Below are 24,856 nucleotides of genomic sequence, written 5' to 3'. Positions count from 1 at the left end.
GACTATGTAACAATTCATTGAGCATTCTATTGACTCTCTCATACAGATGATTCCCCTGAGGATGATAAAGGGTGATTTGGCTCTTCTTTATTCCATTCCTTTAATAGGTTGGATTTGAAATTCCTTCATTGATTGTATTGTAATCTGTCAGGTGTTCCATAATGTGAAATCACTCTTTATTCAGTACCTTAGTGGTGGTATGTGCTGTCTGATCTTTAGTTGGAATAGCAAGTAATGACTAATATAGTTTCTATTCTGTTTTTACTGGGTTCCAATATGGTGTAATCCATACCATGAACTTCACCAGGATAGGATACATGAAACACACACATAGAGGCTTGAGCTTTTGGAAGGACACCCCTGGCCAATATACATTCTTTACAATCTTTTATCCAGTTTTGGACATTATGTGTTATTCTTTACCAATAATTATTGTGTCTAATTAATGTTTTGGCATTTTTTTTACCTAGATGTCCCATATGATTGTGTTTTATATCCATTACTTTTGTTTTAAGAGAATCAGGGATTACCAGTTGACAGATCCGTTCTCCATCTCTAGGACTAAACATTTTCTGGTATAAAAGTCCTCCTTTTAGGATCAATCTGGTTCTGTAATTCCAATAATCTTTGGTGTCTCCTGTGTAATGATGGGTTTTCTTCTTTTAACAGCAGAGTTTAAATTAATGGCTTATGTGTCACATCTTTTCTTTGCAAAGATTTTAGAGTTTTAGGTGTTAAATGTAATTCATCTTCTTCCAAAACTCTGGGTTGCAAAATGATGGCTTCTATACTGGCTGAATTCCCTTCTGGCCCCAACCTTTTTTTTTAACTTCCAGGATGACATAAGAACATAAGAAATTGCCATGCTGGGTCAGACCAAGGGTCCATCAAGCCCAGCATCCTGTTTCCAACAGAGGCCAAACCAGGCCACAAGAACCTGGCAATTACCCAAACACCTAGAAGATCCCATGCTACTGATGCAATTAATAGCAGTGGCTATTCCCTAAGTAAACTTGATTAATAGCAGTTAATGGACTTCTCTTCCAAGAACTTATCCAAACCTTTTTTGAACCCAGCTACACTAACTGCACTAACCACATCCTCTGGCAACAAATTCCAGATATTTATTGTGCGTTGAGTGAAAAAGAATTTTCTCCGATTAGTCTTAAATGTGCTACTTGCTAACTTCATGGAATGCCCCCTAGTCCTTCTATTATTCGAAAGTGTAAATAACCGAGTCACATCTACTCGTTCAAGACCTCTCATGATCTTAAAGACCTCTATGATATCCCCCCTCAGCCGTCTCTTCTCCAAGCTGAAAAGCCCTAACCTCTTCAGCCTTTCCTCATAGGGGAGCTGTTCCATCCCCTTTATCATTTTGGTTGCCCTTCTCTGTACCTTCTCCATTGCAACTATATCTTTTTTGAGATACGGCGACCAGAATTGTACACAGTATTCAAGGTGTGGTCTCACCATGGAGCGATATAGAGGCATTATGACATTTTCCGTTTTATTAACCATTCCCTTCCTAATAATTCCTAACATTTTATTTGCTTTTTTGACTGCTGCAGCACACTGAGCCGACGATTTCAATGTATTATCTACTATGACGTCTAGATCTCTTTCTTGGGTGGTAGCTCCTAATATGGAACCTAACATCGTGTAACTACAGCAAGGGTTATTTTTCCCTATATGCAACACCTTGCACTTGTCCACATTAAATTTCATCTGCCATTTCGATGCCCAATCTTCCAGTCTTGCAAGGTCCTCCTGTAATGTATCACAGTCTGCTTGTGATTTAACTACTCTGAATAATTTTGTATCATCCGCAAATTTGATAACGTCACTCATCGTATTCCTTTCCAGATCATTGATATATATATTGAAAAGCACCGGTCCAAGTACAGATCCCTGAGGCACTCCACTGTTTATCCTTTTCCACTGAGAAAATTGACCATTTAGTCCTACTCTCTGTTTTCTGTCTTTTAACCAGTTTGTAATCCACGAAAGGACATCGCTTCCTATCCCATGACTTTTTAGTTTTCGTAGAAGCCTCTCATGAGGGACTTTGTCAAATGCCTTCTGAAAATCCAAATACACTACATCTACCGGTTCACCTTTATCCACATGTTTATTAACCCCTTCAAAAAAATGAAGCAGGTTTGTTAGGCAAGATTTCCCTTGGGTAAATCCATGTTGACTGTGTCCCATTAAATCATGTCTTTCTATATGCTCTACAATTTTGATCTTGAGGATAGTTTCCACTATTTTTCCCGGCACTGAAGTTAGGCTCACTGGTCTATAGTTACCCGGATCATCCCTGGAGCCTTTTTTAAATATTGGGGTTACATTGGCCACCCTCCAGTCTTCAGGTACAATGGATGATTTTAATGATAGGTTACAAATTTTAACTAATAGGTCAGAAATTTCATTTTTGAGTTCCTTTAGTACCCTAGGATGCATACCATCCGGTCCAGGTGACTTGCTACTCTTTAGTTTGTCAATCTGGCCTACTACATCTTCCAGGTTGACAGTGATTTCGTTCAGTTCGTCTGACTCATCACCCCTGAAAACCAACTCCGGGACCGGTATCTCCCCAACATCCTCACTAGTAAACACGGAAGCAAAGAATTCATTTAGTCTTTCTGCAATGGCCTTATCTTCCCTAAGAGCCCCTTTAACCCCTCGGTCATCTAATGGTCCAACCGACTCCCTCACAGGTTTCTTGCTTTGGATATATTTAAAAAAGTTTTTATTATGAGTTTTTGCCTCTAGGGCCAACTTCATTTCAAAATCTCTCTTCGCTTGTTTTATCAATGTTTTACACTTATCTTGACAATGCTTATGTTTTATCCTATTTTCTTCAGATGGATCTTTCTTCCAATTTTTGAAGGATGATTTTTTGGCTAAAATAGCCTCTTTCACCTCACCTTTTAACCATGACGGTAATCGTTTTGCCTTCCTTCCACCTTTCTTAATGCGTGGAATACATATGGACTGCGCCTCTAGGATTGTATTTTTAAACAATGTCCAAGCCTGTTGAACACTTTTAACCTTTGCAACTGCACCTTTCAGTTTTTTTCTGACTATTTTCCTCATTTTATCAAAGTTTCCCTTTTGAAAGTTTAGTGTTAGAGCTGCAGATTTACTTATTGTCCCCCTACCAGTTATTAGTTTAAATTTGATCATGTTATGATCACTGTTGCCAAGTGGCCCCACCACCGTTACCTCTCTCACCAAATCCTGTGTTCCACTAAGAATTAAATCTAAAATAGCTCCCTCTCTTGTTGGTTCCTGAACCAATTGCTCCATGAAACAATCATTTATAACATCCAGGAACTTTATATCTCTAGCAAGTCCTGATGTTACATTTACCCAGTCAATATTGGGGTAATTGAAATCTTCCATTATTATTGCACTGCCAAATTGGTTTGCTTCCCTGATTTCTCTTAGCATTTCATCATCTGTCTGACCATTTTGTCCAGGTGGACGGTAGTATACTCCTATCACTATACTCTTACCCAACACACATGGGATTTCTACCCATATAGATTCTACTGAGCATTTAGTCTCTTGTATGATCTTTAGCCTGTTGGACTCTATACCCTCCTGGACATAAAGTGCCACATCCCCGCCAAATTGATCCTCCCTATCATTGCGATATAATTTGTACCCTGATATAGCACTGTCCCATTGGTTATCCTCCTTCCACCAAGTTTCTGTGATGCCAATTATGTCAATCTCATCATTTGCTGCTATACACTCTAACTCTCCCATCTTACTTCTTAGACTTCTGGCATTGGCATATAGACATTTCAAAGTGTGTTTTTTGTTTGTTTTAACAACCTGCTTTTCAGTTGTTTGGGATAATTCGGAAATCATTAGTTTTGGTGATTTTTTACATATAGGCATATGGACTATATTTGCTTTTAATGGAACCTCTCTGTTGGGATGCCCTAACTCTCCTGTTTCATTAGTATCCTTCAAGGATACATTTTTCCGAACCATGCACTGCTGAGTGACTGTCAGCTTTCCCCCTTGTTCTAGTTTAAAAGCTGTTCTATCTCCTTTTTGAAAGTTAGTGCCAGCAGCTTGGTTCCACTCTGGTTAAGGTGGAGCCCATCCTTTCGGAAAAGTCTCCCCTTTCCCAAAAAGTTTCCCCAGTTCCTTACAAAGCTGAATCCCTCTTCCCTACACCATCGTCTCATCCACGCATTGAAACTCTGGAGCTCTGCCTGCCTCTGGGGTCCTGCACGTGGAACAGGAAGCATTTCAGGGAATGCCACCCTGGAGGTTCTGGATTTTAGCTTCCTACCTAATATCCTAAATTTGGCTTCCAGAACCTCTCTCCCACACTTTCCTATGTCATTGGTGCCCACATGTACCACAACAGCCGGCTCCTCCCCAGCACTGTCTATAATCCTATCTAGGTGGCGCGTGAGGTCTGCCACCTTCGCACCAGGCAGGCAAGTTACCAGGCGGTCCTCACGTCCACCAGCCACCCTGCTATCTACATTTCTAATAATTGAATCGCCAACTATGATGGCAGGCCTAACCCTTCCCTCCTGGGCAGTAGCCCTGGGAGACTTGTCCTCGGTGCGAGAGGACAATACATCACCTGGAGAGCAGGTCCTTGCTACAGGATCACTTCCTGCTACACCAGGGTGATGTTCTCCTACTGGGAGACCTTTCTGTTCCAAGGCAGCACTAGGGCTGCCAGACTGGATTTGGGACTTGACTACTATGTCCCTGAAGGTCTCGTCAATGTACCTCTCTGTCTCCCTCAGCTCCTCCAAGTCTGCTACTCTAGCCTCCAGAGATCGGACTCGTTCCCTGAGAGCCAGGAGCTCTTTGCACCGGGTGCACATATACAATCTCTCACCGGCAGATAAAAAATCATACATGTGACACTCAATGCAAAAGACTGGAAAGCCTCCCTCTTGTTGCTGGACTGCTGCCTTCATCTTAGTTTTATTGAGTTCCTAGTTAAGTTTAAGATACTAAGGGAGTTGGAATGAGAGTAGTTTAAATTTACAGGTGAATTTACTAATTAATCAGCTAGTTTCCTACAAGGGGATGATTAAACTTTCAGTAAGGGCTGGTACAATAGTATGATTTAGATAAGACCCTGATTGATTTTTGATGAAAAACTGTCTTGTGCCTAAAAATCAAGGGTTGAGTGGGTGGGAAAGACAGATACTGGAATTAACTATCTCTGGCTTGCTTATTACCTCAGACACACACAACTCTAATAGATTTTTTGAATCTGTTTCAGTGTCCTCTTGTTCTTCTCCTGGAAACTGGGATAATATATCTACACTGGTATTTGTTTTGCCAGGCTTATATTGTTGGTGTTCTGCTATCTCAGCCCTGATTTTTGCGATGGTTTGTTCTCTGAGTTAGAATCTCTCCACTTAAAATGTTGAAATAGGCCTTGGAATTAGCACATTGGTACCTATTAGTCCTGGTGCTACTTTATTTCCATCTTCAGAAACCCAAGGATCATCCCTGGTGATGAATATACAGCAGTTGGGAACTTTTTGTCCAAAGCACTCTATAATGACTTCCATGCATCCTAATAATGGAATTTTGAAATCATTAGCCATTGTTAATTTTATCCACTTGGCATTAGACAAGCACATTCTTTCTGCTAGGTTTTAATAAAAATAGTGGAATGTAAGTGTGCTCACTTCTGAACCTATATAGATCAAACATTTGATAGGAATATCACCAATGAGAGCCTCCATGACTGGATATGGGCCAATAGCATTGGGTCTGATCAATTACTGTATTGGGAATTCTGTCTGTATGCTACAAATACCTCTTCTAGCAGTGCTGAGTAGATCTCATTCTCTATCTTTTTATCCTTTTCTCTTTGAAGATGATGGAGTAGTTTTCTCATGTTTACTCTCCTCCTCTTCCTCCCTTTCTTTGGAAGATTTATTACTTCTTTTCACCTCTCTATAATTTCTGGAAGATCTTTTATTTTCCCGATATTAAGGAACTTTCTCACTCCTACAATATTTTGCTACATGTCTCGGCTCTGTACACCAGTAACATACCAGTTCATCTCTGCTAATTCTCTCAGGTGTTCTCTGGGTTGTGAATGATCTGTCTTAGCTTTCTATTCTCCAATCCCTCATCAGAGGTTTTCTATTCTCTTGAACCTCTTGAACAACCCTTTCTGTCTTTTTCTCAAGGTTTCTCTCATCTTCTCAACTGCATTGCTTAGCTGATGTACTGCCAATAAGATAACATCAGGATCGCTCATTGTGGCTCTAACAATCCCCTCATTCTTTCTTGTTATTAACCTGACATATCTATCTTTGTCTCCCTCTCCAAATAACTTGTCCTCTTCATTCTATGGCTAACACCAACAGATCCCGGTAGGAGAGTTTAGGACATTATTTATTTTTCCTCGTTACTTCTCTGTAGAGTATCATCTCTCAAACCTGTGATGAGATGCTTTTTCAAGACCTCTTTTCATCTATTATGGCTGAAGCTTTTCTAACTAGTATCTTGGTCATTTAGATGACAACCACAAGTTTTTACAGTTTCTCCCACCAGCTGCCTTTTGTTTATAAAATTCCCTTTTCCTAATATTCAAGGGAACTTTATCTCCAATTTTTTTCATTAAAATGTGGAATAGTTCCTCTATATCTTCCTCTCTCTATCTTATGCAGCTTTAGAATATCTCTTGCTGTTTCTTTGAGGTGATCTTTGACTACTTCCCATTGATCTTCTGGAGGGACTCCTAAAATATGCAGAGCCAGAGCCAGTCTTGTCTGATTAATTCATTCATCCACAGTTGGATCACCGGATCTTATGGGATACCCACTGAAATCCACTATTCTATTATCTTTGGGTACATATAATAGAGATGTGCATCATTTAAGGTTTTCAGGTCAGGCTGCAGTTTGGGAGCCTCCTGGAAAATGTCATTTTCCTGTGGCTTGTTTTCTTTTTCTTTTCAGCAATTTTCCATGAAAAAAAACCCCACCCCAACCCTTCAAATGTACTTAATTACAACCCCCCACACCATCCTAATCCCCCACCAAGACTTACTAAAAGCCCTGGTGGTCCAGCAGGGTCCTGGGAGTGATCTCTCCCTCTCAGGCCATCAGATGTCACTAATCAAAATGGCGCCTGTGGCCCTTTGCCCTTATCATGTTACTGGGGCTACCGATGCCATTGCTTGGCCTCTGTCACATGGAAGGAGCAATGGATGGCCCGCAACATTTTCTAAGATGGCGCCAGCCATCCATTGCTCCTAACATGTAACAGGGCCGAGCAATGGCACCTGTAGCCCCAGTAACATGATAAGGGCAAAGGGACACCGGTGCCATTTTGATTCCTGGCAGGCCCAACAGCCTGAGAGCAGAAGATCATTCCCAGGACCCCTGCTGGACCACAAGGGCTTTCAGTAAGTCATGGGGGGGGGGATGTTGTAATTAAGTAAATTTGAAGGGTTGGGGTGGGTTTGGGTTTTTTTTTAAATAAATGTGCCCCTTCCCCCCATGCGAACCCAAACAATGATTTTCCCCAAAATTTCAGGAAAAGCCCGATCATTTTTCGGGTCCTCTGATCCATGCCGAATTGGACAATTTCATTGAAATTGTCCAATTCAGCAAAAACGAATGCACATCTCTAACATATGATGCTGTGTATTTAGTGGCTTCAGCCACTTTTTCTAATAAGGCTCTGGCGAATGCATTTGAATCCCAAAATCTCCACCTTTTTCTCTAGATCTTCTCATTCATTTGGCTTGATAGTTATTCTGTCATTCAAGTTCTTTTAATCTTCTTTCCAGTTGCTCACTCTCTTGTTCCCAGTCTTACCTTTTCGTCATCCGCGGCATCTTCACGGAGTCGGCCCCGGTGATGCCCCGACTCCTCCTCTTCTGGGGACGACTCCACCCCCATCTTGGTATCACACACGATAAGGGACTTTTCGCGTGTGAAACGTCCCTTATCGTGTGCGATCCGTCTAGTAAATGACCCCCTAAAAATGACCCCCTAGAAAGTTAGAAAATTTGGAGAATACAGAAAGATATTTGAACCTGAGGGTTTTAAATTTCCCTCAAGTGAGGCTGATCCAATTGAGAGATCAATTTATGAAATATTTAATAGAAATTCTCCATATACCTCAGAAGTGATTCACCCAATTGCAAATATATACCACATAAATAAGCCAAGTTTGGCTAACCCCCTTGAATGTTGGCAGTAATTTAACAGCTTTTCTCGAGACATCAACAGAGGAGCAAATTGAGTCATGAGGAAAAATTTCTGTTTCCTTTGTTTTCTCGATAGACAGAGATATGATTTTAAAACTATTTCTGTGAAACAGGGAAAAGATGTTATATGGACAAAAAATCTGGATTTTCCCAGACATTACCAAAGCAACACAAATCCGGAGAAAAAAGATGATTGAGATATGCCAGGAGGCAAAGTTGATGGGTGTCAGGATAACCATAAGATATCCTTGCTAATGCGTATGAAGTTGGAACAATGCCCACAACATTTTCTTCAAACCTGACCATCTACGTACATTTATAGATAGCCATAAGAATGGGGGGAGTGTGACATAAAGTCGAGTTTAGATAGAAAGTACAGTCTTGAAATTCTAAATAATTGTGTAGATAATGTTCCTTTATATCTTGGATCTCCCAATATTGCCGCTTAACAGTTAAATATGATAATGGGAGGAAGATGGAAATATTTGATTATGTGAATTTTTTTCTTTACTTTTTATTGCTTTCTTCAATGATTTCCGATGGTTTGAATATTTTGAATTTATTCTTTAAATAATATTAAAATCATATAAATAAAGAATAATAAAAAAAAAAAGGATGAGCAGGATTTCTATACAGAGTAGTCTTTGGGTATTGCTCTCCTCCCTTCCCAGTCTCTCCATTCTCGCAAAATAAAACCACAAAATATATTCCGAGTTTATCCATCTCATTTATTTTCTTGACAGAGGAAGTTGTTACAGTTCAATAGAATCCCAAAAAATGACAGTTCATTGAATGATATTAATTTTGTATAATGCAATCTAATCATCCACATCAGACAATGTTGTTTATACATTGAGATTTCACTAAAGAGTAGACAAATGCAACCCCATTGTACTTACAGAAAGATGCCTCAGCAAGAGGAGTCCAGTTAAATTAATTGGTATTACCTTCCCTAGAGTTTGCACATGTTCTACAGGGAGCTTTGTCCTCTAGGGCTGCATGCTGGAGAGAAAGAATCTTCCCTGTTCCAAAACCCTTCAAGGAATGACTCATCTAATGATGGAGCTTGCTCAGATAAAACAAGAAAACAAAAACAATTCCACAAGGAGTGCTAGAGTGCAATTCTAATCAGTAAAAGTGGGTTACACTGTAGAAGAGCCTCTCAGTTAAAACGCTGGAAGCAGAAAAAGTAACAGAATTCAAGAAAACAAGGCATAAGCACAGAGGTCCTAAAGTTGCAAATAAGTGAAAGGAAAGCCTTTGATCACCTTGGGTTCATAGCACTGTAAGAAGAAGTAAATTGGCAGAGTAGATTCACCAGTTCTCATCTGCTATCATATTCTATATGTAAAGAGTTATTACTCCAGGTAGGCTGCAAAGTCATTCACATGAAATGTCTAACATTACCAAATGAATGCTTTTATTTTATAGATCGTATGGCCTCTGATCAAGTCTACTATAATATTCTTCAGATGCAGCCCAGTGATTCTTTAAAAGACTTTTATGTTCATCTTAAGTAGTACAAAAGGCTGAACATTTGCACAGAAATTGGAGAATTTATCTATCTTTAATTAGAATTACAAGTGCAGAAAGCATAGATTCTGTAATATTTCCAGTGACAAATGTATTCTTTAGTCCATATGTTATTGAATTCTTTCAGAGGTTGTAGTCTTCATCTCACATTCCATTTGGAAAGAAGCCTTATTATTTTCCAGAGTCTGAGAAACTTCAAGCATTCTTTCTGTGGTAAATTGAATATTGAAGAAAGTTTTCTGTTGATCAATAGACCCGGATGACGAATGTTCTTAGGAGCTTTGCAAGTTTTCCCCCAATCCAAATAATTTTAAATACATATACATTTTTAGAAATGTAGGTCAACAATGAAGTCATAATTGACAACCTTCCACAAATTGCTATTTGTCTTTCTCACCTTTCTCACCCCACTCTCAACTGAATTCTTCCTCCCTCTATCCTTTTACTTTGCAAGTCCTTGCAGCATTGAAAACAAATACAGAAGTTCTATTTCAGCATGCAGCATACTAATATATTCAGGTAACATTATCATTAGCTCAATTTTCACTGACATGAAGGGAGTATGACTCTTTAAAGTTATTCACATGTATCAAATTAGTCAAATAAGATTTCACCTACAACCTGTATGTTGACCTTTAGATCTATGTTTCCTGTGGATTAATATAGAAACAAAGTTTTATATAAATGTTATGACACGTTTTACTGTTAATTGCCACCTCTGTTCCTTGTATCGCCCTGATCAAATGTTTAAGTTGAATTGTAAACCGATGTGATATGTATATTTTACAGGAACGGCAGTATAGAAAAGTTAAAAATAATAAATAAATAAATAAATAAATAAATAAATCTTAATAAAAGAAAATTCTTTTTTTTTTTTTTCAGTTTAATAACTGGAAGAAGTCTCCCAATTAGATTAGTCATACTAGATCCAAGGATCAAGAAAGCATAGAACAAAAGAGATGCAGTGGCTCAGTAGCAGTGGTACATACTAGAGATGTGGTTCGTTTTTCGCCCTATTTAGGAAATTTAACGAAATTCCCTAATTCGTTTCTGTTTCGGAGTATCCGAAACACGACATAAACGCCGTTATTTCGGAGCCCCCGAAACCGGAAACGAAATTTTCCCCGCAATTCGGGGGAAAATTTGTTTTCGGGTTTGCCTGGGGAGAGGGGGCACAATTTTTTTTTTTTATTAAAACCCACCCCAATCATTTAAATTCACTATAATACACCACCCCCCGATCCCTCCCCAAGACTTACGAAGATCCCTGGTGGTCCAGCGGGGTCCCGGGGTCCATTTTCCCTCCGTGCCCGGTGTGCTGTGCTGCAAGCCGTGCGCCTCAAAATGGTGCCGAATAGCCCGAACTACCATGTCACAGGGGCTTTCGGCGCTATTGGTCAGCCCCTGTCACATGGCCATCGGCGCCATCTTGTGCTCCTATCATGTGACAGGAGCTGACCAATGGCGCCGAAAGCCTCTGTGACATAGTATGGGCAAAGGCTATCGGCGCCATTTTGGTTACTGGCAGCCGAAAACGAAATCGCTTTCGGACCCTTGCTGGACCCCCAGGGATTATTGGCAAGCCTTGGGGGGTCAGGAGCCCCCTCCTGACCCCCCCAAGGCTTGCCAATAATCCCTGGGGGTCCAGCAAGGGTCCGAAAGCGATTTCATTTTCGGCTGCCAGTAACCAAAATGGCGCCGATAGCCTTTGCCCATACTATGTCACAGAGGCTTTCGGCGCCATTGGTCAGCTCCTGTCACATGATAGGAGCACAAGATGGCGCCGATGGCCATGTGACAGGGGCTGACCAATAGCGCCGAAAGCCCCTGTGACATGGTAGTTCGGGCTATTCGGCACCATTTTGAGGCGCACGGCTTGCAGCACAGCACACCGGGCACGGAGGGCATGGAGGGCACGGAGGGAAAATGGACCCCGGGACCCCGCTGGACCACCAGGGATCTTCGTAAGTCTTGGGGAGGGATCGGGATGGGGGGGGGGGGGTTGTTATGTATGTACGAAAATGCTTAAAAATGTTTTTAAATGCTTGGGGTGGTTTTTTTTTTTCGCTTCATTACCGATTCGTTTTTCGGTCCGGTTTCTGGTTTCTCGTTTCGTTTTCGGGCAAACGAACCGAAAACGAAACGAGAAGACCCGAATTATACCACGAAGTATTCGAACCGAAAAACGACCTGGTAGAAAAGAACGAAGCACATCTCTAGTACATACTGCCTTGAAGAAGTTCTGAGTTCAAATTCCCAGGTGAGGTCTTCTTTCCAGGCTAGTCAGGGTAGAAAAAGTCAAAGTGCAAGTAGTGGCTGGGTTTAAAAACTGTGATTGCATGTGCAGGTTTTTGGAAGGAGTCTTGGTGCCTGGCTTCTAACTGAGGACCTTTGCTGCCATGATTTAGGTAAGATAGCTTAGAGAATATGAGGTAGATCTTAAAACAATACGCGATCGCGTACTTTTGTTGGCACACCAGGCGCAAACAAAAGTAAGCTGGATTTTATAAGATACGCGCGTAGCTGCACGTATCTTATAAAATCCGGGATCGGCGCACGCAAGGCTGCCGATTTTGGGCAGCCTGTGCGCGCCGAGCCACACAACCTGCCTCCGTTCCCTCCGAGGCCGCTCCAAAATCCAAGCAGCCTCGGAAGGAACTTTCTTTCACCCTCCCCTCACCTTCCCCTCCCTTCCCCTACCTAACCCACCCCCCCCCCAGCCCTATCTAACCCCCACTACCTTTATCCATGGATTTACGCCTGCCGGAGGTTAACCTTGTATTATTTTTCTTGGTTGCAGTTTACGCGACCGGATATAATGGTTTAAAATATTATTTTTTGAAACAATCTTCAATGTGTTTGAACAATATTTGAAAGTGAAGAAAAGAAATGAAATTGGAGACTGGTGGATTGAGCCAGTTTAGGAGTGCATTTATTCGGTGTATAAGGTAAGCGGTTGTGTTGAATGGTATTTAGTGTGTAGAAGGGGTTTTGGATAGATTTTTAGTTATAGTGTTCTTTGGTTTAAAGAGTACTTGTTGGTGAGTGGAGATAGATTTGGCAAGAATTCATCCCTGAAGAAGCCCGTGGTTTTCGGGTGAAACAAGGATCGCTTGTTGGAGGAGTCCAGTGGACAGTGCTGAATCTTTATCTGGACGCTGGATATTGGAAGTTTTTCATTGAAAGGCTTAGACTTTAGTGATGATATATTACTAACCCAGTGGTCCACAATTAGTCTTGGAGAATATGATTGATTAGAATATCTTTGTTGAGAATTATTATAACGTTTGCACATGATACTGTTTACAATTTCATGGGATTCATTGTACTGTATGTCCATATACATTTCTGATGAACATATAATTAATGTGAATATTAAATTATGCGATGTTTTTATCGTGATGATTGAAAGGTGTGAATGTGATGAATGTTGAGCTAGATAGTACTCTCTGTCTAGTTAGGATTTTTATTGTGTGGTTTCATTAATAATAATAAAAAATGTTTACACAGATTTATGTGGTATAAGTTTTGTGGGTTCTCTCAAGTAGTTAACATTGTATTTCTAGAATACACCATTTGTGACAGAAAACAAACAATTTTGTGTCCATCTTGGCTCTGAATAAACATATATGAGCTCTAGCTTGAGCACCAGCATGTAATGACCTTCATTGGAATGCTCTGATGTTAAACAAAGAAAACTTTATAATTGGCAAATCTTTTGCTGCTCAACAATATTTATGTTTAATAGAAAATGAAACACTGTAGTGTTATTCTCCATTACAAGTAAATATTCCAAGGAAAAATAAGTTTTGATTTTTTTTAAATCCTTTAATTCTCCTTTGTTTGATAGACCTATGCAATCTATTATCAATAAAAAAAACAACAAATAAAATTCAAACTATCAGAATTATGAAAAACCTTCTTGAAACATTACCTTCATGGACAACAGATGGGATTTTATCTAGGCATATTTAAACTGTTAAAATGGCAGTGATTTATAGAAAGAAGCCTGCCACACATGACTTGTGGAAATAATTGTATCATAAATATATTTCCACATGCTTTCTACTCTTGTTAGGGAGGCCATTTTAATCTAAAGCAGAAGACTATTTAAGAGCTAATGATTTTTGGAAAGGTCTACAACCTGACAGAGATAAAATAAATTATATCATTTCAGGACACAGCTTTATTTGTATAAGCCCTTGTTTATTTAGTGATGGTTTCATTAGTGAAACATTTGTAAATAAATATTTTTTACATTCGAAAGGAGACATTTTGTGATAAGGTAACCAGAAATATATACTTCATGTTAAAGTTAGTAAGGGTGAATGGCACATTTGTTAATTGTATTTGGGTATATAATGAGAACTACTTGCTAGATGACAATTACATGCGGATGTTTTCAAGCAAGAGCACCTTTTCTTTTCAGTTTATATTGTCTAGTAATCCACAAAATATAACACTGCCAGAAACGTGTTACACTGTGATAGAAGGGAGTGCTAGGGGTCGCTTGGAATGTGCAGCTTGGAACTCTGAAGACAAGACGTGGAGCTTGGTACTCTGAAGACAAGACATGGAGCTTGGAACTCTGAAGACAAGACGTGTCGAGCAAGGTCCCTCAGGCACCCTATACAGCCCAGAGATGTGCATTCATTTATCACGAATTAGCCAATTTCAACAAAATTGCCTAATTTGTGGTGGTTCGGGGGATGTGAACCACGAAACGGATTTTCCTCGAACTTCGGGGAAAATTCATTTTTTGGGTTAGTGCGGGGGGGGGGCACATTTATTAAAAAAAAACAAACAAACAACACCCAAACCTTCAAATTTACTGTATTACAACCCCCCCTCCCACCACCACCACCCCGATCCCTCCCCAAGCCTTACTAAAAGCCCTGGTGAACCAGTGGGGTCCCGCGAGCGATCTCTCCCTCCAGGCTGTTGAGCTGTCGGGCCTGCTACGAATCAAAATTGCGCCAATGGCCCTTTGCCCTTATGATGTTACAGGGGCTACCGGTGCCATTGGTCAGCCCCTGTCACATGGTAGGAGCAATGGATGGCCGGTGCCATCTTGTGCTCCTCCCCAAGACTTGCCAAACATCCCTGGTTGTCCAGCAGGGGTCCTGGAGCGATCTCCTGCACTCTGGCCATCAGCTGCCAGTATTCAAAATGGTACCGATAGCCTTTGCCCTTACTATATCTCATGGGCTACCGGTGCCATTGGTCGACCCCTGTCACATGGTTGGAGCACAAGATGGCACTGGCCATCCATTGCTCCTACCATGCGACAGGGGCCGACCAATGGCACCGGTAGCCCCTGTGACATCGTAAGGCAAAGGGCCATCGGCGCCATTTTGATTCGTAGCAGGCCTGACAGCCTGACGGGCTGGAGGGAGAGATCGCTCACGGGACCCCGCTGAACCACCAAGGCTTTTAGTAAGTTTTGGGGAGGGTTAGGGATGGTGGGGGGGGGGGGGTTGTAATACAATAAATTTGAAGGGTTGGGGTGTTTTTTTTTTTCGATTCCGGTTTTTTTTTTATTCATTTTCCAGTTGTGGGTTCAGGTTCCAGCTTCATTTTTGCTGAAAAACGATCTGTGGGAAAACTCATTTTCCCACGAAGCACCTGAAGTGAAACCCGACCTGACCCAGAAAAACGAAGCTCATCTCTAACACAGCCTGTAGGCTGGTCGCGGACCACACTGTCCTCTACATGCCTTACACAGCCGGATAGCTGGTTGCAGACCACGAGGGGAGCAGGTAAGCTCTGGACAACACTGACCAGGTCAAGAACAAGTTACCTCTTGGATCCTCCAGAGTCAGAACAGGATACAGTCTTAAAAACACAGAACTTGGAAACCAGAATCTCGGATCACTTAAAAACAAGGAACCTCCGGAGGCACGGGTACTCAGGAACTGGAACATCAAGATGTGGACATCAGGAACTCAGACAACAGGAACGAAGATGCCAGGCAGGAGCAAGATGCAGCAAAGTCCATGGAGGAGAAGCTCCCAGGAGGACTAGCTCCTTGCCAAGGGGAATACGGAATGACTTCAGGGCCCTTAAGTAGGGCTGCAGAGATGGAAATGCTCAGGGAGGAGTTCATGTGGGTCCCGGGGCTATCCGGCCGTGAGCCCTTTAAATCCTGCTGAGAGACATGGCCTCTTCCCTTAGAAGGAAGGGGCAGGACCATGGACAGTGGCCATGCTGCCGCTGATGCAGAGGAACAGGAGGAGCCGGGGAAGGGCCGCAGGCAGGCCCTGATGGAGGAGTGGTGGCGTCCTGCCGCTAAATAGAAAGCTGGGGGCGACCCCAGCCGCAGTAGAGGTTGGGGATGAAGGCCCTCCCAGGCTGTGGAGTGATGATGACGTCGGCAGCTCCTGCTGCGGAGACAGGAGGATGAAGGTAGAGCAGCGACGGCCCCTGCCCCAGAGGTAAGAGGCCTCCCGTGGCTCCGGCTGTAGGATGAAGGGCAACAAAATATTCACATAAACCTATTCACTTACAGAGTACTTTTCAAAGGAAAATGTAAATGTAAATGCAACATATCAGCCTAGCCTCTTTCAAAAACCATTTACCTAATTAAGTGCATTTAATGCAGGTAAAACCTATTGTTTCCTTTTAAAATTGCCCCGAAAATCTATATACAAAACTCCTTATTTTGTGGGTCTAAGTTTTTGTAAATGAATCCATATATACTTATCAAGTGAATTACATATTTTTATTCTCTTGAAAAAGTGCAAAATCTCCCAAGTGCAAAAGGCAACCTAATTTGTCATTATCACAATTTTGTGTTTCTAAATTAATCCTGTTTGATAGAAAACAGCAGAGTGAAAAAAAAATACTCTATGATTTGTATTGCATGTCATTTAGCACCTAGCTTCAAGCTTTAAGAAACAAATAGGGGAAATCTGTTTTTTCAACAGTTTTTCCAGGGGATAATTTTCAAAGCAAATTTAAATGCATAAAACATGCGTTTATATACATAAATAGTTCCTTATAAAATTGTACAGGGCTTGCATGCATAAAAATATGCACATAACCTGATTTCAGAGATGCATTTATGTGCACAAAAGCTAGACGTTCTAGGCAAGTACAGTTGAGGCAGAGATGGGATTTATACACAAGTTGAATTTTAAAAAATATGCACATAAATTATCCCACACAAGTTACGTGTTGTAAAATGGAAGAACAACTTTGAGAGAGGTTGTGTATTTTGTTTTGGATAATTTTCAAAGCAAACTTATGTGCATAATTTCACTTTTCAAAAATGTATGCTGTATGTTATAAAACTATCTTCCCTAAGCAATGAGGCAATTTCTCAGTATGTAAAACTATGCAACAAGAATTGTAAAGTTAGGAATGACTCACCTGCTCTTTATGTCCAGAAGCCAAGTATTTAATCTTGAACCATTACTGTCTAGGAAACAGAAAAGACAGAGAAATTGAGACTGTTAATCATGTTGGCCCTAGTGTAGTATTCACTTTCAGTCTGGAGTAAATCAATCCAGAAAATGTTCCAGCTGATGTCACATCTGATGAGGAGAAATGTGCTGCTCGGTTAGATGCTAAATCTAATGAAACACCACATTCTTTAATGGAAGGGCAGCTACCTTGATTTCAGAAACAGCAGGTAACTATAATGGATAATGGATTTTTACCCAGTAATAGTAATTTGAGAGTTTGTATGGCTCTCTTGCAATTATGTACAAAAAAATACATTACAAATTAAACCAATGTCTAATATATGAATTTTAAAGGCATAACTATATTAGCAAAAGAGATTATTACATATTATTATATATGTATAATTACTACATTCTAATAAGAGAATAAGAGAACATGTGTGGAGGATATATGAAGTGTTAGAAGACCACTGATTTCTGTGACTGCCCTAAAAATTGAAGATGACAGAATCTGATCTTCTGCTACTTAAGAATTAAAGTGAGTAAAAATAAAACATTATTTTCAACATTATATAAAATATGATACAAAGATCAGACAAAAGTAGAGCAAGTCATCTTGCTTGCTCCATTTTGCACAAGAGATTAATTTCTTGAAACTTCTGTAAGGGAAAAATGATTAAAGAAAAAACCTGCAAGCAAAAATTTGTATTATTACTTTTCTCAAAATGCACCTATTTCTTGATTTAGGTCCTAATTAATTTGCAGTTTTATTAGTTCATCATCACTTATTTCAGACCTTGACTATAAAGGTATAAGAATAATTGGAATATCATTATTGTTACCCTCGGCCAGCTGCGCTCTTGTCCTGTGGCTGGCCGCCCGCGCCATGCTGCACTGCCGATGCCGACCCCCAAAGATGCGATAGACCTCGAAGATGCTGCCGCACCACGCTGTGGACACCATGAGACTGACTGCTTAGGTGCACATGTGCACGGCAGTCATTTTTAAAGGGCCAGCAGTGGGAATATTCGACAGCACCTCCTATTGATGTCATAGAGCTGCCCCTACTTTAGAGCAGCTCTGCCTTCCATCTGATGCCTCAGCAACAGGTTCCTTGTGCTCTGTCCTAATGCGTGCTTCCGAATTCTCTTTTTGGTTTGACCTGGTATGTTTTCCTCATTCTCATCTTGCCTGCTTGCCTGCCTGCCCTGACTTGGATTGCTCCAGATCTTGCCTGCTTGCCGCCTGCCCTGACTTGGATTGCAGGGTTCTTCTTCAGAGTTTGCACCAATCTCTCCTCAGCCCAAGGGTCCACGTGAGTAATAGATTGCTGAGGCCATGGACCCAATGGATCTCTCAGGTCTGCAAGCCACTCCTGATCTGGCTCAAAGAATTCTGCAGCAACAACAGTGCCTGGAACTTTTTGTGAGTTACTTGGAATGCCTCAGCACCTAGCTGGATGCAGGAGCATCTCAAGTACCCACTGCTCCCCTGGAGACTCCTCTGATGGCTACTGTTCCTCCTATGATCTGTCTGCCAGTACCAACATGATACACTGGAGACCCTGCCCAATGTCACGGATTCCTGAGCCTGTGTTTTATGCATTTCAACCTCCAGCTGGCACAGTTTCCCACCAACTCCGTCAAGACCACTTTCATCCTTTCTCTCCTGGATGGGAAGGCTCTAGCATGGGCTTCTCCTCTGTGGGAATGTAGAGATCCTTTACTACAAAATTTGCAGACATTCATTAAAACCTTCAAGCAGGTATTTGATGAGCCTGGATGACTCAGTATAGCTGGTTCTGATCTGCTTCATCTCTGCCAGGGGGCATACCTGCTCATGGATTATACCATTGAATACAGGAATTTAGCCACTGAACTAAACTGGAAGTAGGATAGTCTTTGGTGCATATTTCTGGAAGTATTATCCTCCCAAATAAAAGATGAATTAACCACTTGGGAGTTACCTGACTCCTTAGACAAACTGATTGACCTGGCCATTCGGATAGATCATCATCTTCAGCAGCGAACTCAGGAGGTAAAGCCATGTCGGAAAGTACTGTTGGCTCCTGCCTTCTCTTGCCCTTGAATAGAACCAGCATCTGCCCCCTCTAATACTCCCAGCTCGGTATGTGCACAAGAACCCAAGCAGTTGGGATAGAGCCAATTCATGATGGAGGAGAGGATTCGCCGCCGTACCTTGAGCCTCTGCTTCTAATGTGATGGTGCAGGATATCACTTAGCACAGTGCCCACAGAAGCTGGGAAATAGGCAAACTAGGAGCTGGAGGGGAGATGCTCCTGGGTTTTACAACACCTGCTCCCCAACTCATCCTGCCCATTACCCTGAAATCAGACTGGCAAGAATACTCCATGCTAGCCCTTGTTGACTCCTGGGCCGGGGGGAATTGTATCACAAGGGCACTTGTTCATGCTTTGGATTTATCTACACTGAATCGGGAAAATCTGCTATCTCTTCCATCCATGGAGACCTTCTCCTGAGGCATATTACCACCAGCACAGCTCCTCTCCAACTTCACACTGGGATTCTTCATACAGAGAATATCACCTTCCTGGTTATCAAAAAGGCTATCCACCCTATCATCCTGGGGCTTCCCTGGTTGCAACGCCATTCACCGCAATTTGATTGGGAGTCCTTTCAACTTTCTAAGTGGGGCCCACAATCCCACAACTTCTGTTTGGACCAAGTTCTACCACCATCAGCACTTCTGGTGGCCATGACTCTACCAGGTCTGCCACCACCATATGCGGACTATGCTAACTTATTCTCGAAGACAAAGACCAAGGAATTACCTCCTCATAGGCCCTATGAGTGTGCCATCAATCTGATGCCTGGCACCACTCCACCACGTGGAAGGATTTACCCCCTATCACTTCCTGAGACAGAGGCTATGTCTCGATATATCAAAGAATACCTTGACCAGGGATTTATCAGACCATCTACACCTCCCGCAGGAGCTGTCTTATTCATCTCTAAAAAGGATGGTTCTTTGTGGCCTTGCATAGACTATCGTTCCCTTAATGCCATAACCAAGAAGGACCGCTATTCTTTACCTCTCATCACCAAATTATTTGATCGCCTTCAGGGAGCTCAACTATTTACCAAACTAGACCTTTGGGAGGGCCTACAATCTTTTGCGTATAAGACCAGGTGATGAATGGAAAATGACCTTTAACATGCAAGATGGACATTATGAATTTATGGTAATGCCCTTTTGACTCTGCAATACCCCCACCGTTTTTCAAACCCTCATGAATGATGTGTTGCGAGATCTCCTGTATCACTGTGTGATAATTTATCTCAATGACATTCTTGTTTTCTCTAAGGACCTGTCCTCTCATTGTCATCACATATGCCTTGTCCTACAATGCTTATGAGAGAATAAATTATATGCCAAGCTTGAAAAATGCATCTTTGAGGAGGAGAGTGTACCATTCCTTGGGTATATAATCTTGAATAGTGTGTTCCATATAGATCCTGTAAAGGTGCATAGCATTTTGGACTGGCCTGCAGAAATTTCTGGGCTTTCCAAATTACTACTGAATTTTCATTCCACATTACTCCAAAATTACTGCACCTGTTATGGGACTCACCAAAAAGGGAGCTAACATGAAGGTTTGGCCACAGGAGACAGTTAAAGCTTTCCATGAATTGAAGAAGGCCTTCCTTCATGAACTTTGACTTCATCATCCAGATCCATCTTGTCTCTTTATACTGGAAGTTGATGCCTCCAATTCTTGAGTAGGGGCCGTTCTCAGTCAGCATTCAGACGCTGGAGTTCTCCATACCTGCTCCTTCTTTTCACAGAAGTTCTCCCCTGCTGAACGCAACTATGGAATGGGAGATAAGGAGTGTTTGGCCATTAAGTTGGTACTGGAGAAGTGGTGACAGTGGCTGAAAGGAACCCAGCACCAGATTAACATATATACTGACCACAAGAACTTAGAACACCTTTATCAGACACAACACTTAAACACTTGACAAGCCCACTGGTCCTTTTTCTTTGCATATTTTAACTTTGAGATATGCTATTACCCTGCCTCTAAGAACATCCAAGCAGATGCCCTATCACATTACTTCAAAAGTGAAGAACTCAGCTCATATCCTACTGGCCTCCTCTTTGACTGTCCCCCCGGGAAAATTGTTGTTCCACACAGTCTTCAGTGTAAGACACTGAAATGAGCTCATGACTCTCGAATAGCTTGACAACTAGGGCCAGTAAGAACCCTTGCTCTTCTCCAACGATATCATTGGTGGCCCCATATGCAGAGGGATGTGAAAGTCTATGTAGAATCTTGCCCTTCTTGTGCTCAACAGAAGCCCTTGGTAGAAAGACCTTTGTGATTATTGCAACCACTACCCCACTCAAAGGAACCCTGGATGTACATATCCACAGATTTTGTGGGAGACCTTCCTCTCCGATGGCAATTCAGTAATTTGGGTAGTTACTGACAGATTTTTGAAGATGGCAACTTTTTTCCTCCTCCCTGGCCTTCCCTTCACACCTGAGTTGGCCTGCTTGTTCATCTCCCACATATTCCAGTTACATGGACTACCTAAACACATAATTTTGGATAGAGGGACACAGTTCATGGCCAAGTATTGGTGCTCTCTTTGTCAGAAATGTAATGTTACCCTAGACCATACCACAGCTTATCATCCTCAAGCCAATGGTCAGACGGAAAGGACTAACCAAACACTAAAAACCTTCTCCTATGATCAGGTATTTGCCCGTTGCATATCCTTCTGCATTGCACCTTTCTGGCATTCGAGCCTTTTATTGTTGCCCACCCTCTGCCACCTGGGGGTAGGCACCATGTTTGCGGATGTGGTCTCTGACCGTGTAGCTGAGAGTGCTAGCGGCAAGTTAGCTTTAAGAAAAGCCTCTTTGGCTTCTCCAATAGACTTTATCCAATGTGTGACACCATCAACAGTGAATTTCAGGCCAAAAGGAAAAGTCCATCAGTATCTGATATTACGTTCCATAAGCACGGTAATTGCTGCCCGTAGTTCAAAGCGCTTGCGCAGCGTGATTGCCGCTAAATCCTGATACACATAAATTTTATGGCCCTCCCAAAGCCATTCCCGGTGTTTCCTGGAGACATCGAAAATCAATGATTTTTCCTGGAAGGTTTGCAGGCAGATGAGCAGATCTCTAGGTCTCTCTGCGACTCATGGACCGAGTGTTCTATGTGCCCTCTCAATATGGAACGTGATAGAATTGGTCCCGGAGGTGGCATCCATTCCATCTGCTATTAGGATTTTCATTGCCATTTCTTTACAATCGGCATAATCCTGTAGCTCAGGCACCCCGCGGGTGCGGATATTGTTACGCCGCGACCGGTTCTCTAAATCTTCGACCTTTTCCGCCAGCATGAGCTGTTCCTCCCAGTATTGCTGCTGGTTGGTCACCATTTTGTGGGCCAGATCCTCCTGCCTCTCTACCCGCACATCCAAGTCATCCACTCTATGAACCATGGCTGCCAGGTCCTCCCGCACCTCTGAAATAGATTGCAGCAATTCTTGTTTATGCTGTTTTAGATCTTTGTGGAGATCTATAAACCACTCACGTAGCTCGGAGCAAGAGGGCAGTTCGGCGATAATTGCCGGTCCCACCGGATCGGGATCCGATGTGGGTGCCTTGTGCGTGGCAAGGGGAGGGCTGGTCTCCGCCAGTTCCTTGCCATATTTAAGATAGGAAAACTGCGCGAGGTCTGGGCTTTTTCACTTGGCTGCCATGGCTGATGTCCTCTTACCCCAGTCAGCGAGGTTTGATCACAGTTTGATGTGTTATACAGCTGATTCGGGTGAGTTAAGAAAAGAAATGCCGGGAGCTCTCGCCTCAAGCCGCCATCTCCGCCGGTGATGTCAGCGTGCCCCCCATTTTATTTATATTTTTATAATGCTTGGTGGTTGTTCTCCTGACTTGGTCAGTTTTATTTATTTTTTCAGCTTTTTAGTTTTTAAAGTTTTACGCAGTAATGGCACAAAAAGGAAGTATTTAAATGGTAAGCACAATGCGCGGCTTGGCATTTCCGGTTGAAGCTATGTTCGCACTGACCCATTGAGTGTTGGTGTTGAAATATTGTTGAAGTCAGGAGTGCAAAAAACGGCGGCTCCAGACTGAATTTATGTTTGGCTGACATGTAGATATTAGCTTCTAAGAGGTGACTGTGCTGATTTCAAGCTGTGGCGGTGAGTTTTTTTGATTTTATAAGTGCAGCATGACTGCAGTTTTTTTAGTATAATTACATGGAGGCAATTGTGCCTGAGAGATTTTTAGTAGTTTCTAATGTGATTTTATTTATTTTTTGTGAATGTGCCATGCTGTCTCTTAGTGATTTTTTATGTTCATTTTTTAAGTTTTTTGGCGTGCAATTTGGCACTTCAATGGCATTATTGAAGACATAGAAATGTGCTTCTATATATTAAAAAAAATTATTTAAAATGTATTTAAAAACTTTTATATACCGGTATTAGTATGCATACATCATACCGGTTTACAATGTAACTTTAAAGGCAGAAATTACAATGAACAGGGAGGGCGAACAAGGAGGAGTATACAAAGAGCAGGAGGTGGAGGAATTAAAGCAATAAATAAAACTGCAACAGACTATTTACAGGAATATACAAGGCGTAGGTAAGATACTTGCGGAAGTCAGTGTACTTAATCAGGGTAGGCTTGTCGGAAGAAAAAATCATTTATAATTTTAATTCTATTTTTGTGTCACAGCCATTTGTGTTATTTAATAAAATCTCTGTTATCTATTTTGGTGCGAAGTTGGTAATTAAATCACTGTCAGCACACAAGTCGTTAATATTTAATTGGTAGTATTTTTAGATATATCCTCAAAATTAGGCTATTTACTTTTAAGATACATACATTTACAAGGTTGTCAGTTCCTGTGTCGGCCACTATAATCTAACATCAAACTCAAAAGAACAATGGTTAAATATGTTGGGATCAGAAATGCTAATTTCCACTTACAACCCGACCTCATATAACTTTTGAGAGTTTAATACATTAACACTCTCATAGATAAGTCTACCACATATAATGAAACGTGCATATGTATTGTGGTTTGTTATAGACTTTTTAATCATTGGTCATGGTTGTGAGCTCTCACATTTGAATTTCATTATTTTTCCTTTTTTTTGTAATTTTTTTTGGTTAATTTTCTTCAAAACAAATTATGATAAAAACATTTTCCATACGTTGCTGTAGAAAGTACTTATCTTTAGTGATGATGACTCAATTAGTCAAAAGACGCTGAGCCGCATAGGCTCTGTGCCAGAACGCCGTAGTGAATAATATGCCCAACACGGCTCGTGTTTCTTTATCGCTTTTTCAGGGGCGTTAGAAATTCTTCTGAAACACAAAATGTTCATTAGTATAATGCATTTAGAACAAACAATTGATGTACTTGCTAATCATCCGTACATTCAACAAAACTCCTTTATCACCCGACTTCCGCAGCATAACTAAACAGCTGATCCTCCATGTTGTAACGTTTCGAGGCGGTTTTTAAACCTGCTCAAGAATGACATCCCAACCAATAGGAACAGTCCAACTCCCGACACCTAGAACGTCATAACGTTCAACGTAAAAACATCAAATTAATGTTGTCCAATCGACGGCCTCATTCATCCCACTCGGGGAAAAA

This window comes from Rhinatrema bivittatum, chromosome 5 (assembly GCF_901001135.1).
Source record: "Rhinatrema bivittatum chromosome 5, aRhiBiv1.1, whole genome shotgun sequence".
In the NCBI taxonomy this organism is placed as follows: Eukaryota; Metazoa; Chordata; class Amphibia; order Gymnophiona; family Rhinatrematidae; genus Rhinatrema; species Rhinatrema bivittatum.
This window is presented reverse-complemented; position numbering follows the sequence as displayed.